The 13,217-nt window shown below is 37.7% G+C and overlaps 1 protein-coding gene across 2 annotated transcripts in view; it reads right to left on the reverse strand.

Annotated features, from left to right (window-relative positions):
* slc5a6a (solute carrier family 5 member 6a) overlaps window positions 1–13,217 on the reverse strand; it is a 34,506-nt gene that overhangs the window by 20,837 nt on the left and 452 nt on the right. For both annotated transcript variants that reach the window (XM_088909153.1, XM_088909154.1), the window contains exon 2: window positions 2,517–2,676. The gene's annotated coding sequence lies outside the window, so the exon portion shown is untranslated. The remainder of the gene's footprint in view (window positions 1–2,516; window positions 2,677–13,217) is intronic.

Raw genomic sequence — 13,217 nt, forward strand, 5'->3', positions numbered from 1 at the left:
AAGAGGAGAGGAGACAATGTTCTGTGTCAGTCAAATGTATCTTCCCATGAGGGCAATCTAAACCTGCAACATTTTTACTGCAAAGAATACTGGAACTTCAATAAATACAGGTGGACATCTATAGCAGCATTACAGAGATGCAGTCTGTTCTTGTCAGAGTTCAGAAGCTAAGCAAGCCTGGATCTGTTCAGCACAGTGTTGTATGTCCGTATGGTTACTGGGACACTGTGCTACAGGATGTTTCATACTTTGGATGAAATGTTAAACTGAGGTTTTGAATATTTGGTGTTTAAAAATTCCATTGTATTTTTAATAATGTAGGGGTGTTAAACCCAGTGTACAAGCTAAATTGCACTCTAGACTTTTATAGCCTGGCCTTCCTAACGATTCCCCTGTGAAGAAACAGACAGATCTAGGGTGCTGAGCTCATGTAAGACCACTGAGAGCGGAGTGTAAACACTTCAGAGGCTGACAATAAATCAGTGTTTATTAGAGAAATCAGTGTCAAATGTAGTAAGCTGATTTTTACCTCTATAAAAGGATAACAGGACAGTATCGAGATTGCCTGCTCCCAGGGTGCTAGATCAGTAAAGCCTTGGGTATGATAAACACCCAGGTATTTCTGAGAGACAAAGGTTCAGAGATTCTGAAAAGTCCAAATGGAAATTATAAGGAAATTAAAATAGTTGCTGTGTCAGGCTGTGGAGAGACTCTCCAAGTCTGAGGGTCAACTCCTGGCCAAACAGGATCCACTGGTGTAATAAACAATTAAAAGATCTAAAGCGGTAAAGTTCAAGGGCTAAGGTTAAGGTCCAAACTAGGGAGCGAATGATTGAAACACTAGGTTGGTCAGTCCTCAGCTGACTATCTTCTTTCTCGTCTACTAGAGAGATTGTGGTTTATACACTTGAGTCCTCCAATCCATGCTACTTCAGCAGAAGAACCACTACACCCCTTAATTGGTGAAGCGCCTTTTCACTTTCCTTTTTGATTGGTTATGTAGTAGGGCTTCCGGTGCAAAATGCCTGCCATGCTACACACAGAAAGGTGCTGCCATTCTGTGGTGGATATAGCGAGCCCTCTCCTGTGTGCAAACTGCCTTCTGATCCTTTGAGATGAAAAGCCCCACACAAATGCAAGGAATTAAATAATTAAAGTTAAAGATAAGATAATAATTAAAGCATGGGTAGTGCAGTGGTTAGCATTGTTGCCTCGCAGTTCTAGGGCCCTGCGTCCAATTCCACATCTGGGGTGCTAGCTCTGTGGAGTCTGTTTGTTTTCCCTGTGTTCTCGTGTGTTTCTTCTAGGTGATCTGTTTTCCTCTCACAGTCCAAAAATATAATGGTAGCCTCATTGGCTTCTGAGAAAATAGGCCCTGGTGTGAGTGTGTGTGAGTGTGTGTGTGTGTGTGTGTGTGTGTGTGTGTGTGTGTCTGTGTGTGTGACCTGTAAGAGAATGTTATCCTTTCTAGGATGTATCCTGGCCTTGCGCCTGCTGCTTGCCAAGACAAGTTACCATGCAACCCTAAATTGGATGAAGCAGTTAGATAATGGATGGGTGTTTATAGATTGTTAAATTTCCTAAAAAATACATAATTTTGGTTTCATCTTACTTAACTGATGAAAAACACACAACCAACAGGCAGTACAAAGGTGTCTGGAACCAATGAAAAATGTATCTTGAAAAACTGAAAGAGAATTTTCTGATCTTTTCAAGAACCAACAGGACTGAGATACTAGCATCAAGAAAATCTGCTTACTTTTCTTTGACGTGGGACAATAAGTAACAATGAAATTAAGAAATAAGGCCAAGTAAGCATTACCAAGAGCTCATTACAGGTATGTATTTTAACTATCACTAACCCAAAGACCAAAATGTTTTAAAGATGTCTCATACTCTATTAATAATTAACATAAGTTGCCTTAATTAGTAACGTATGCCAATTCTACCTCACCACTATATAAAAAGTAGCTGTTAAAATAAATTAGTCATTGTTTTTCCAAAACATAGGATCTGACAAGCACAATTCTTAACTACTGAAAGTGAGAAAGGTAGGGTGAAATATCAAAATGCATCAGTTGCATAATTTAAAATTACGACTAAAATATATCCTACTGTAGTTGTAGTTGGGATAAAGATGTTCCTTCATTCATTGACCTTTGAAATGTTTGAATAAAGTTTCATTTTCGTGTGTATCATATTGTTTTGTTGTTTACTACTGTATGCACAGTAAATCCTTGTTGACTGCCTTGGCTTCACTTTAAAATGGATTAGAAATGAGCATGATTGCCAAAAGTAATTCAAAAAGAAGGAACAGAAAATAACAAGAGAGGTGCAGGGCTGTACTGCATGTTAAATGAATTTTGTCAACAAATGATTGACATATATTTATAAAAAATGAGGTGTTGCAAAAGTATGCTTGGAAATTAACATAAATTATTTAAAAAATCTGTAATCCTGAATTATTCTTGAGAAAATTATTATATTATTATACTGTACACCAAAAAATACCTTACCTTAAGTGTCAAGACTAGTGCAAAGTTACTGATTGGAAGCAGGTCTGAACACCAGGTTTCTGACTGATCACGGAAGGATCTTATCTCATTTGCCGACAGAGCAAGCACAGCACACTTGAGTCACCCAGCAGAGACTGTCACAAGAAGAAACGATGCATACCTGAAAGAAAACAGGCCCACCTTATTTCACTAGTAAGATTACAGGTGTTCACACTAATTACAGGTGTTTCAATTATGTTCATGAAGAAGGCCAAATCTTTTTTTAAAAAAAGGTTATTCATGTGGGTATCATACTGAAATTTTCTGAAAAGTTAATTCAGAAAAAAAATATACAGACATGTACAGACAACCAGCAATAATCAAATTGTTATTAGGACAGGTGGAAAAAGGATCTGCACACATCATTTCATAAAAATCCTAATGATCACTAGTTCATAACATCATACCATATATACAACAATACAATTTACTGTCCATGGGAGAGTGACTTCTTTCTGATAATCAACTGACCATATTGACTTAAGACTAATGGTTCTGCCTCATCTGTTAACATTTTATTTGTCTCTGGGAACTAAGAATAATGCTGCTACAGCCTTGTGAGACTTAGTCACAAGAAACTGTATGATTATAAATTATAGCATAGGGTAGGCAGTTATAAGTCATAGGTTTCCTGTGATGTTTAATATACTGTAGATCTGAAGAAGAATTCAAACAGTTGAGAGTTCATACAAAACGGACTAAGATGATTACTGAGTAACACTGTTGACCCCATGAAATGTTGCTAAGGACTTCTATTTGACTACCACTATTTTAGGCCTTTGAACCTTTTACAACATTTTTACAAAAACCAAAGAGCTCACCTACTATTTTTTGATACAGTATTTCTTTTTGCTGTACAACATTGAAGCTGTCTGATTTTTTTTAGATTGAAATAAGTATCTGGGCACAAGATATATTGTGACCTCACCCCTGAGGAAGAAAAAAATCCTTCCAATTAAAACATTTTAAAATTTCAACTTGATTTTATGGCCAACTGAGCAAGAAAAATATATGGTCATGTTTAACAACCTGGGCAACTGTTACAGGTTTCTGAAGCTCAAGGTCCAAATTTTGTTCAAAGTCTTGTCTTTATCCAGGCTGTAGCAGCTTATCCTAACTGAGGAATGCTGGTTAGGCATTTTGATAATCACAGGGAGGAGCTTTCTTCCTTTGCTACACTCTGCCAAATGCATCAAGTAAAATAGTAAATATACTGTTTTACAACCAAGCAAATTAGGCACACAGCCAAATATTTCAACATCTCAGTGACATCATAACCATTTATTATGGAAGGGCTGTTCTACCTGACCTCTTACCATCAGAAACAAAATATGAGCTAAGACTCTGTGCTAAAAGATAAGCAACAAGAATAACAAAGAAATTTGAGGAATTACATTTTTTTTAGTTGACCTTAACTCTCAATTGCAGGCAAGCATGATAAAAAATCAGTTTGTGGACACACAGACCTCAGGCAAATTAAAAGAAGGTTATAGTGTGGAAATAAGATTTGTTCTCTAGACTATTCTGTGCTTATCATGCCTTTAAAAATATTTACTTTAAGACTGATAGACAGCACTAGTGGGTGACAGCTCCTCCTTTCACCCGATTTCAATTATCTAGTAATTTCTGGACTCGGAATATAAAGAGTTGGTGACTTTTACTAAAGGATATGTATACATTGACTGATATTCGATATTACAGTCTATATTAACAAACAAGAACAAGAATCACTTCTTGCAGAGATTGGGGATATCCAGATCATACTGAGGGAGGCTAGCAAACCGAACCCTTCAAAAGAAGGGTTCATGGCACTCTCAGGTCGTCAGGCTAAAAGGATACAAAACAGTTAAGCTGGGTCTGTAAGCCTATTTTCAACCTTTCTTATGTTTATGTCAATAATATGTTACTATCTTATAGACTGAATGTAACATGTTACCAAGTCCTTATTATAGTTTGTTTTAAAGTTATAGCTACAGTTCATCTGTTTCACAGCAAGAACGTGGGAAGCAGATTTGCAGATGTTTTCCATTTTATTCTCTCTAACTTAACTCGCCATCTTACTGTCTTCAAAAGACATGCAAGAAGAGTAAACCTTGACATGCCCAACTGTATTTTGGATCTCTTCCACCCAATAGTGTTCCAGTAAACCTAAACTCTAACAGCCTTTTCACACTGGAACACCTGAGCCAAGCTGAAATAAAAAGGAACACTCTGACTCTCTATTCACACTTCAAGCAAATATAATGGGTGCACAAAGGCAAGGTTCTTAAGAACAACATGGTATTATCATCATTACCCTCTCCTGTAGGCCAAAGGCTTATTCCTATGTCTTCATACATAGCTCTTAAAGTAAATGTTCACTTCAGTCACTGTGGCAATCAACAAACAAACCAAAAGAAAGCACAAGTTGCCATATCCAGGTGCACATTAGCCTATTTCTCTACTAAATCTGACATAAAAAGCCAACACAAAACCTGCATGCGTCTTGCTTGGTCCTATACTACTGTATATATCCTTTAGGTCACTCGAGTGAGTGTCCATTATAAACATCACCTATTATTCTGGTTCAATATGACCTAGACTTCAAGCTCCTTAATAAAAGCTGTGTTGCAGAGGGGTTAAAAGACAATATATTTCACTGTAAAAATAAATATAATTATTTTCAAGTTTTGCTTTTGTATTTCGGTGTCTGTTAACCCCCCAACACACTCAAAAAATAAATTTTTACAATTTTGATGTGTTAATCATGGAAATTAATCATATTAAATGTGCTCTTTTCTTGCAGGTATTACCTGATAGACTGATGTTAACCCTGCTGCAGCCTTGCTGAGGACTTGCTCAGTTCCAGCTTGTTGGGCTGACGTCTCATTGTTAAACATGCTATACTATGAGGGTCCAGCTAGGCTTAGCTTGGGGAAAAAGGCTATTAGTTGTTGCAGAAAGAATAATTTACTCAACATTCTAAATTCTCCATGCAAAACTAAAATGTGACTAGCATTAAAGCCAATTTAATACAAATTCAATGCTGCAAGATAGACTGCTTTTTAACTTAGCTCAAAAACAACTTGTCAGTTTAAAATCCCTAGTGTCAGAAGACATTCTTTAGGTGTGCACTGGGATCCCATTCAAACATGTCCTGGGTTGTGGCCTTTTATAATCCTAGGAGTTAGCTGGCTCCTCTCCCAAACTTCATAGAATACTTTGCACACAATTATGAAATACAGGATTAAAAGGCAGCAGAGGTTTGAAAGAATACTTAACTAAAACAGCAGGTGGTTGGAATTTCTTAAATAAAAGAACCCCAATGGAATTTTCTGACCAAGTCTACTAAGAGACCTGGACACTGTAGGATTAGAGGTTTCCCATTTCCAACACTGATTTTGAACAATTACATTCTTGCACATCTGTCACTGCTCAGATGATGGAAAAAAATATGATTGAATTTTCAGTCCATTTTCATGGCCAAGTCAACACAAGTGGAACATATATACGGAATATTTGTCTAGATGTTTTCATTCTCCTTATTTTAAAATACTCTTAAAAGACAATTTATATTGAAATGTTTTCAACCTGACAATGTCCACTACAGTAGGACACTAATCTGCTTATTTCTAACATGGCTACAAAACACATTAGAAATCATTTAGTGGTTGCATCATCACCTGCAACTCACAACTGAAAGCACACTGAAGCTAAGCTGGTGTGAGCCAGCTGGGCATTACCTGGATGGGAGACCTCTTGGTAAGCTAACGTTGTTGCTGGAAGAGGTGTAAGTAGAACCAGTAGGGAGTGCTCACCCTGTGATCTGTTTGGATCCTAATGTCCCAGTATAGTGAATACTATGCTGTAAAAAAGTGTCATTCTTCATATGAGATGTAAAACTAAAGTCGAGACTCTCCTTTGTCATTAAAAATCCCCGGGAGTTTTTAACCTCTGTGTCCTGGACAAATTTCCCCATGGCCTTTATCAGTCCTGGCCTCCTAATAATTCCCATCTATGAATTTGCCTTTATCAATTTGTTCTCCTCCCCACCGATAGCTGATGTGGGGTGAGCGTACTGGTGCACTTTGGTTGCCGTCACATCATCCCGGTGGTGCTACGCACTGTAGGTGTTGAAGAGGCATCCCCATTACCTGTAAAGTGCTATGAACTCTAAGTGTAAGGACTTTTTATAATTATTATTATGGGGAGACTCCATCAACATGAAAAAGATTGAAAATGCATAATTTTATGTATTTTGTACATATTATTCTTTTTCATGGACAACTCTAAAGAAGAAACAATCAAATTGACTGTTCTTTTTAGTCACAAAAAATGCATTTAAATGATCCCAACGTTGTCATCTGTCAGTGTGGGTTTACTCAATGTACTGTATATACACAATGATCCAAAACTAGGTTCTGGATAAGAGTCTGCAGCTTGAACAAGACCTCAAAAAGTAATGGTTTAATTTCCTCATTACTACTTGACATGAAATGCACGGACATGAGGGTTATCGTCCCTTACCCAACAGGCGCAGCTGCATCAGTGAGAATGCTCAAAGCAGACACTGATGTTTTGTCTGCGCACTGAGACCTTGTGATCTGCCTTATGATTTTATTACTGCAATGACTCTGTCGAGATTATTCTGGTTTGAAGGACTCTTCATTAAAATACTTTCATCGCTTAAAAATTGCAGCGCTCGACTGTGGTGAGACTGTGTAAATGAAGGCAGTGCCAGTGGGGGTAATGAATTTAATTTTGAAATGAAAATATATTTTTTTTATTTTTTAACTTGATAATTGCAAATTATTTTTGTCATAGAAGCACCTGGAATGACTCATTGTGGGTTTTTAGACATGAGAAGCTGCAGGGGCCATTGTGTTGCAGAGAGCCAGGAGGGGCCTGGTCAGCTAATACAACTAGATGCCATCTGTGCGCCACTCCTTGGGGAATCTCGGTTACACAGGGCTGGCAATGTGACCCACGGAATACCTGTCTGAGAGAGACCACCTGTAAAGTGCATCTTTAGTGGTTGAGCCAGTTGGCAACCTCCATAAGCATAATTTTCAAAAAGAGCTTCATGGTCCCATCTGAGGTGACATCACTGTGTGATGTGTCCCAGTACAAGAAGACGCGCTGTCCCCTTTACAGACCTGTCACTCCTCCCAGACAGACCGAATTAACAAACTCTCAGTCATAGTCTGAACCACATTAGAAGAAAGTAAGCCAGGAAAGACGACTTCAGAAAATGAAATGTGTCTGAGTTGAAGGACAGAGGTGTGTATCCAATGGATGTATAAAGTTCAAATTAACGTCCAAGAGCACAGTAAATCAAAGTCTACAAAATCACTAGACTAAAGGATTAGGAAATGTCTGGAAGAAGAGGACATTCATTGGATAAACAAGAGATAACAAGAGATGTATAAACCCCCCCAAAATACGTACTTTACTAAATCCTGTACTAAACTGCAACTAAAAGTAATAAATAAAAAGACAGTGCTGGAGAAGAACACATCTATGGTGTTAAAATGTTACACTAATATAAGAAGAGAAAATGAGAAATATGAAAAAGAGTAAGAAAATGTGGTAAGTAAGTGGAAATTCAGCAGAATATTTTTGGTGAACAGACACTACAAAAACAGTAATGTCCCAGCCTCTAGATGTCCCCCTCAGTATTCTTAATGGCCAGCCTTTACAAAGCTCAAGAATTGTAATTACAGGACTGAGACAGGTTAAGACAACTGGATGCCTTCAATATATACAGAAGATGGTTTTGGGCCAACTGACAGTATGAAAGGATATTGAAATCCTTATAAATGTACAGTAACTTACACTTCAACTTCAATGACAGCGAGGAAACCAACTAGGATCTGAACATTCATCCACTTTCTAACTGCTTCACCAATTCAGAGTCGCAGGAGAGTTGGAGCCTATCCTGGAAAAGCTTTGGGTGCAATGCAGGGTACACCCTGGATGGGATACCAATCCATCACAGGGCATACACAGACATGCACAAACTCACACCAGGGCCAATTTTCCCAGAAGCCAATTAACCTACCAGTATGTCCTTGGACTATGGGAAGAAATAGGAGCACCCAGAGGAAACACAAGGATAACATACAAACTCCATGCAGGTAGCATCCCAGGTCCAGAATTGAACCCAGGGTTCAGTGCTAACCACTGCACCATTGTGGAGCTGAGCACACAGATTTAATGAAGTGTGATCTGCACATTATTAAATCACCTAAAAAACTAATATCTAGGAGGAAAAATACACTAGCTTTCTAACGGTATATACAGTATAAGATTTTATTGATGTTGTAACATTTTTAACTGGTCAAACAAAAAGTTTTGAAAATACTTTTAAATGGATTTCTTTCATCATAAAGAAAAAAAAGAACTAGATTGGTGAATGCAACCTTTCCCATGCCCCATTAAAGGGCACTAATTCAGTTTAATTATGTAAGAAAGTACTTAGAAAGCAATCACAGTTTTTCAGATTAACAACTAAGTACTAACAACTGTAGAACACTCCTGAAAGGTAGTTAGTCCAATTATCTTAATTCTTTGTGATGAAGTTTATTATTAACTTAATATGCCATTGAATGTAGTGTTTTCTTTTAAATTTCTCTCACTGAAGCAGACAAAAAAGTGTTTTCCATACGCTCAAATGAATAAGCTGAACACATATTGACAAACCACCTTAAATGGAGTTCTTCCATATCAGATGAAATAAGTAAATTTGCACTAATATTTTAGAACAACTGCAGAATGCAGAAGAATATTTAGCTGGAAAACCTCTTAAAGTAACCTCTAGCAGCCTATTTCAATGTTTTGAAAACCCTCCTTTCCTAACACTAAGATTAGAAAAGAAATAGGTTTCCTTCAGATGGGAATACATTTTACCTTCAGGTCAATCCAGCTTTCTCTTGAGGTAGAGGGAAATATGGGCTAGAATAGAATTCACTGTGGAGAACTCAGTACAGCAGAAGTATGTGCTATTGTGATGAAGACAACAGCACTGCTAAATGCTATATTCTGAGCATAAAGAGTCTGATGCAAGTTCAGTATGTACAAGGGGGCTGACACTGGAGCACCCCCTGCGTCTCCAGATTAATTGGAATTTTTTTCTAAAACCTGGCATTGCAGCGCTCTTAAAATTCAAGAAACAGCAATATTGACCTGCCATACACATGAGGATTAGAGGGGTGTTATTTGATTAATCAAACAGGTTGGAACACATTTGGTAACAGAAGGGGGGTAAATTCCACAGATAGAAAAAAAAAACATTTTTCAAATATTTCCTTACAATAGGTTAATTCTCACATAAGCTATGACAAGGGTTGATGAAAAAAATGTACAAATGGCATGGTAACACATTTGACTTAGCCACGTCCTTACAATAACAATAGATAGAACTACTACAGCAGGGGTCTCACATTGAATTTCTGGTGGGCTGTCATCTGAATTTTGTTCCAACCTGTGTAGTCAATTAAAAATTAACCTAATTATTATCTTAGTTACACATTATAGTAGCTTTCCTAAGGTTTTTTGCAGATGATGACTTACACAATTCACTTCATTAAAGGTACAGTGACCTTATAGGTACAGTTACTTGTAACATATTTCAGAGCCTGATTAGAAGTATTATAATTATATATCTTATTAACTAATTTGAATGTAATTGAGAGCTAAGGTGTAACAGAAAAAAAAACAATTTAGTATGGACAGGAACTGAGTCTGAGATCATATATCTGGTGTAGAAAATCTAAGACGGTAAGTCCTGGGGGATAGGCAGAGAATTAACGATAATAATTCCTCGTATTTAAATAGTATTTTCCACCCTTATGGATATACAGTACAAGAAGGGACCCACTGCATCCAGCACTGAAATGCTGCACCAGCCGGGTGATGATGAGTGACTGCCATTATGTTTCAAGACCCAGGTCAAGCAGAGAAGTAAGAAACCGCTCCACCAACAGACGTAAGGTGAAATTTTAAATTAGACAGATTTGTCTAAGACCAGAAATAAATTTTACCATCCAATGTTAAGATCCCTACTCATACGCACAGTGTCATGGGCACTGTAATGACCAAGCAGTCAGATCCTCAGTTTAAAGTCTCATCTGAAGGACAGAAGGTGTCCCAGGTCACCATAAAGTAGTTTGAGTGTGGAGCTGCATGCTGCATGACTGCAAAGGAACAAGTCAAGGTCAGAAAGGTTAAGCAAGGGCTGTTGAACCTTTTTCAGGTGTGAGGCACTTTAATGACCTTTAATGAGTGTTGTAAATGTTGTTTTTTCTTTCTACTTTTCAGTGTGGGATTAACCTTTACTTTTTTCTTTATTGGAAATCAAAAGCCAAATTGATTAACAAGCCACTCTAAATTAGAAAGGTATTAAAAAATAAATAATTGCAGAAGGCAGATCTTTAAATTAAGGCTCGAATCATATCATATTTATGAGATTTTTTGCATCCCATGAGAGGCCCTTTTGTATTCATTGGTCTTCTCAATACAAGCCAGGCAGATCCACAAGCCAGGCAGATCCAGGCAGAAGCAATTCTCTTTCTCTGGCAACATTCCTGCCCATGTGAAGGGTATTTTGCTGTTACCAAGTAACTGAGAGCAAATTGCATGTTATCATTAGAAATGCAGCCTGTCCTTACTACAATGTAACCAAGAGCTATTTATGTCGTAGTCACATGAATGGAGTTAACAGGCACACAAATCTGATACACCCTCCAAACAAAAGGCAAATATGAAAGTGACTGTAGCAGAACTGGACTGCAAAAAAATCAAAATGTAAAAATAAGGCCTGTGAAAAGAGATGGCAATCCTTAAACCTTGGGACAAATCCTAAGCCTAAAGCTAAGACCCTTACTGCTCTATTTACTGCATGTAATGCAATCCTAAGCCTAAAGCTAAGATATCTATCTATCTTTCACCACAGTAGAAAAATTATTTTTGAATGCAGCATATTCAGTACTACTTACTACACAACATGACAGGGACAGTGGTCACATTTTCTACACATTTCAGTAAACCTATAACTGCATGTTTCCACAAATAAGAGAAAAAAAGGTATCTGTGACTTAATTTCAGATACAGTAAACAGAACATTTAATTTTGTAACTGTGTATTAATCACCTATAAAGTAAGCAAGTGGTACATGAAAGACCCCAAATGTCATAGTACTCATGAAGTCCATGTTAAGCACTTGAACTGTTAAGTATGATACATCAGGTTTGTAAGACACGGTATATGCCCAATGGAATATTTCCAGAATTCTTATCATGATACCATAAGCTTGAAGGACAACACATAACCTCAAGCAAATCCTGGACATAACAATCACTTCTGAATTATTAAAAATACTCCTCTGCAAAAATACGGGAAATTATTCAGTTCAAGTGAACCTGTAAGTAAATTTTAAAGATGGTAAACTTTTCACAGATTGCTTGTTTTACTATCTTTTAAATATTTGGAAAAAAATAAAGATCTTTAATCCAACAGAGATCAAATTCTGTGGGTGGCACAGTGGTTAGCAGGTTAGCATTGCTGCCTCGCAGCACTGAAGCCCTGGGGTGCTATCTGCGTGGAGTTTGTATGTTCTTCCTGTGTTATGTTTCCTCTGGGTGCTCTGGTTTCCTCACACAGCCCATTCTAATCAAGTATGTCATTAATTGGCTTCTGGAAAAATGGGCGCTGGTGTGTGTGCCCCGCAATGGACTGGCATCCTATCCAGGGTCCAGGTATTCCCCGCCTGGCGTCCGTTGCTTGCCAGGATAGGCTCCGGCTCTCCCGTGACCCTGAATCAGCAGTAGTTATAAAATGGCTGGATGTAGATTCAAATAAATATTATAATCTACCTATTATCGAAAGAGTAAATGGATATCAGTCTGTTAAAGTTAAAGTATTACTCAAGTGCCGTTGCACATGCTATCCGAGATTTGTACAGTAAAACATATAGATGCTCTGCAGGATATATCCAGATACAATTATATGTAGCTAATATTCCAAACGAAAAAGTTTTAAAAAAACAAAAGAGCACTGGCTGCTCTATTTACTGCACGTAACGCATCTGGAAAGGTCGTAAGGCGACGCTTGCACCTGTGAGCTCCATCACACATACAGTATGTCTTGGAAACAAGCTAATTTAAGACATTTGTGTGTGGGCCTATTTAAAAAAAACGACAGTGGCGCATTCTGAAGAGGTTAAAGATTTTTTTTGTGAAGAGGTTAAGATGTGTGCTGCATGAATATCAAGGCATTTTATATTCCCCGCTCTGCAGATTTCGCTGTTTCGCAACACGTCGCATACTGTATATGAAGCTCTTAACAATGTCCCTACTACTTTATTTTCAGATTAAAATGTATGCAGTCAGATCCTTAAGGATATGAAATAGTTATAAATAACACTGCGCATACTGACAGACAATGCTGATTGCACTGGGTTATTGTGCAAATGAAATGGGATGTCACAATGTCCACACCATTACACACTGTAGTTGTGCAATACAATGTAAGCGTAGGTTACATGAGGCGATTCGTTCCCCTGCAATCGGGTTTTGACTCACAACGACGAGGAACCATTTTTAGCGTGAGCACTGCACATCTGTACACTGTACAGGTACGTGTAGGTTATATTTAGCTGTAATTGTAACCTTCTTTAGTTCACAT

The sequence above is a fragment of the Atractosteus spatula genome, chromosome 2 (assembly GCF_055471065.1).
Source record: "Atractosteus spatula isolate fAtrSpa1 chromosome 2, fAtrSpa1.hap1, whole genome shotgun sequence".
NCBI lineage: Eukaryota > Metazoa > Chordata > Actinopteri > Semionotiformes > Lepisosteidae > Atractosteus > Atractosteus spatula.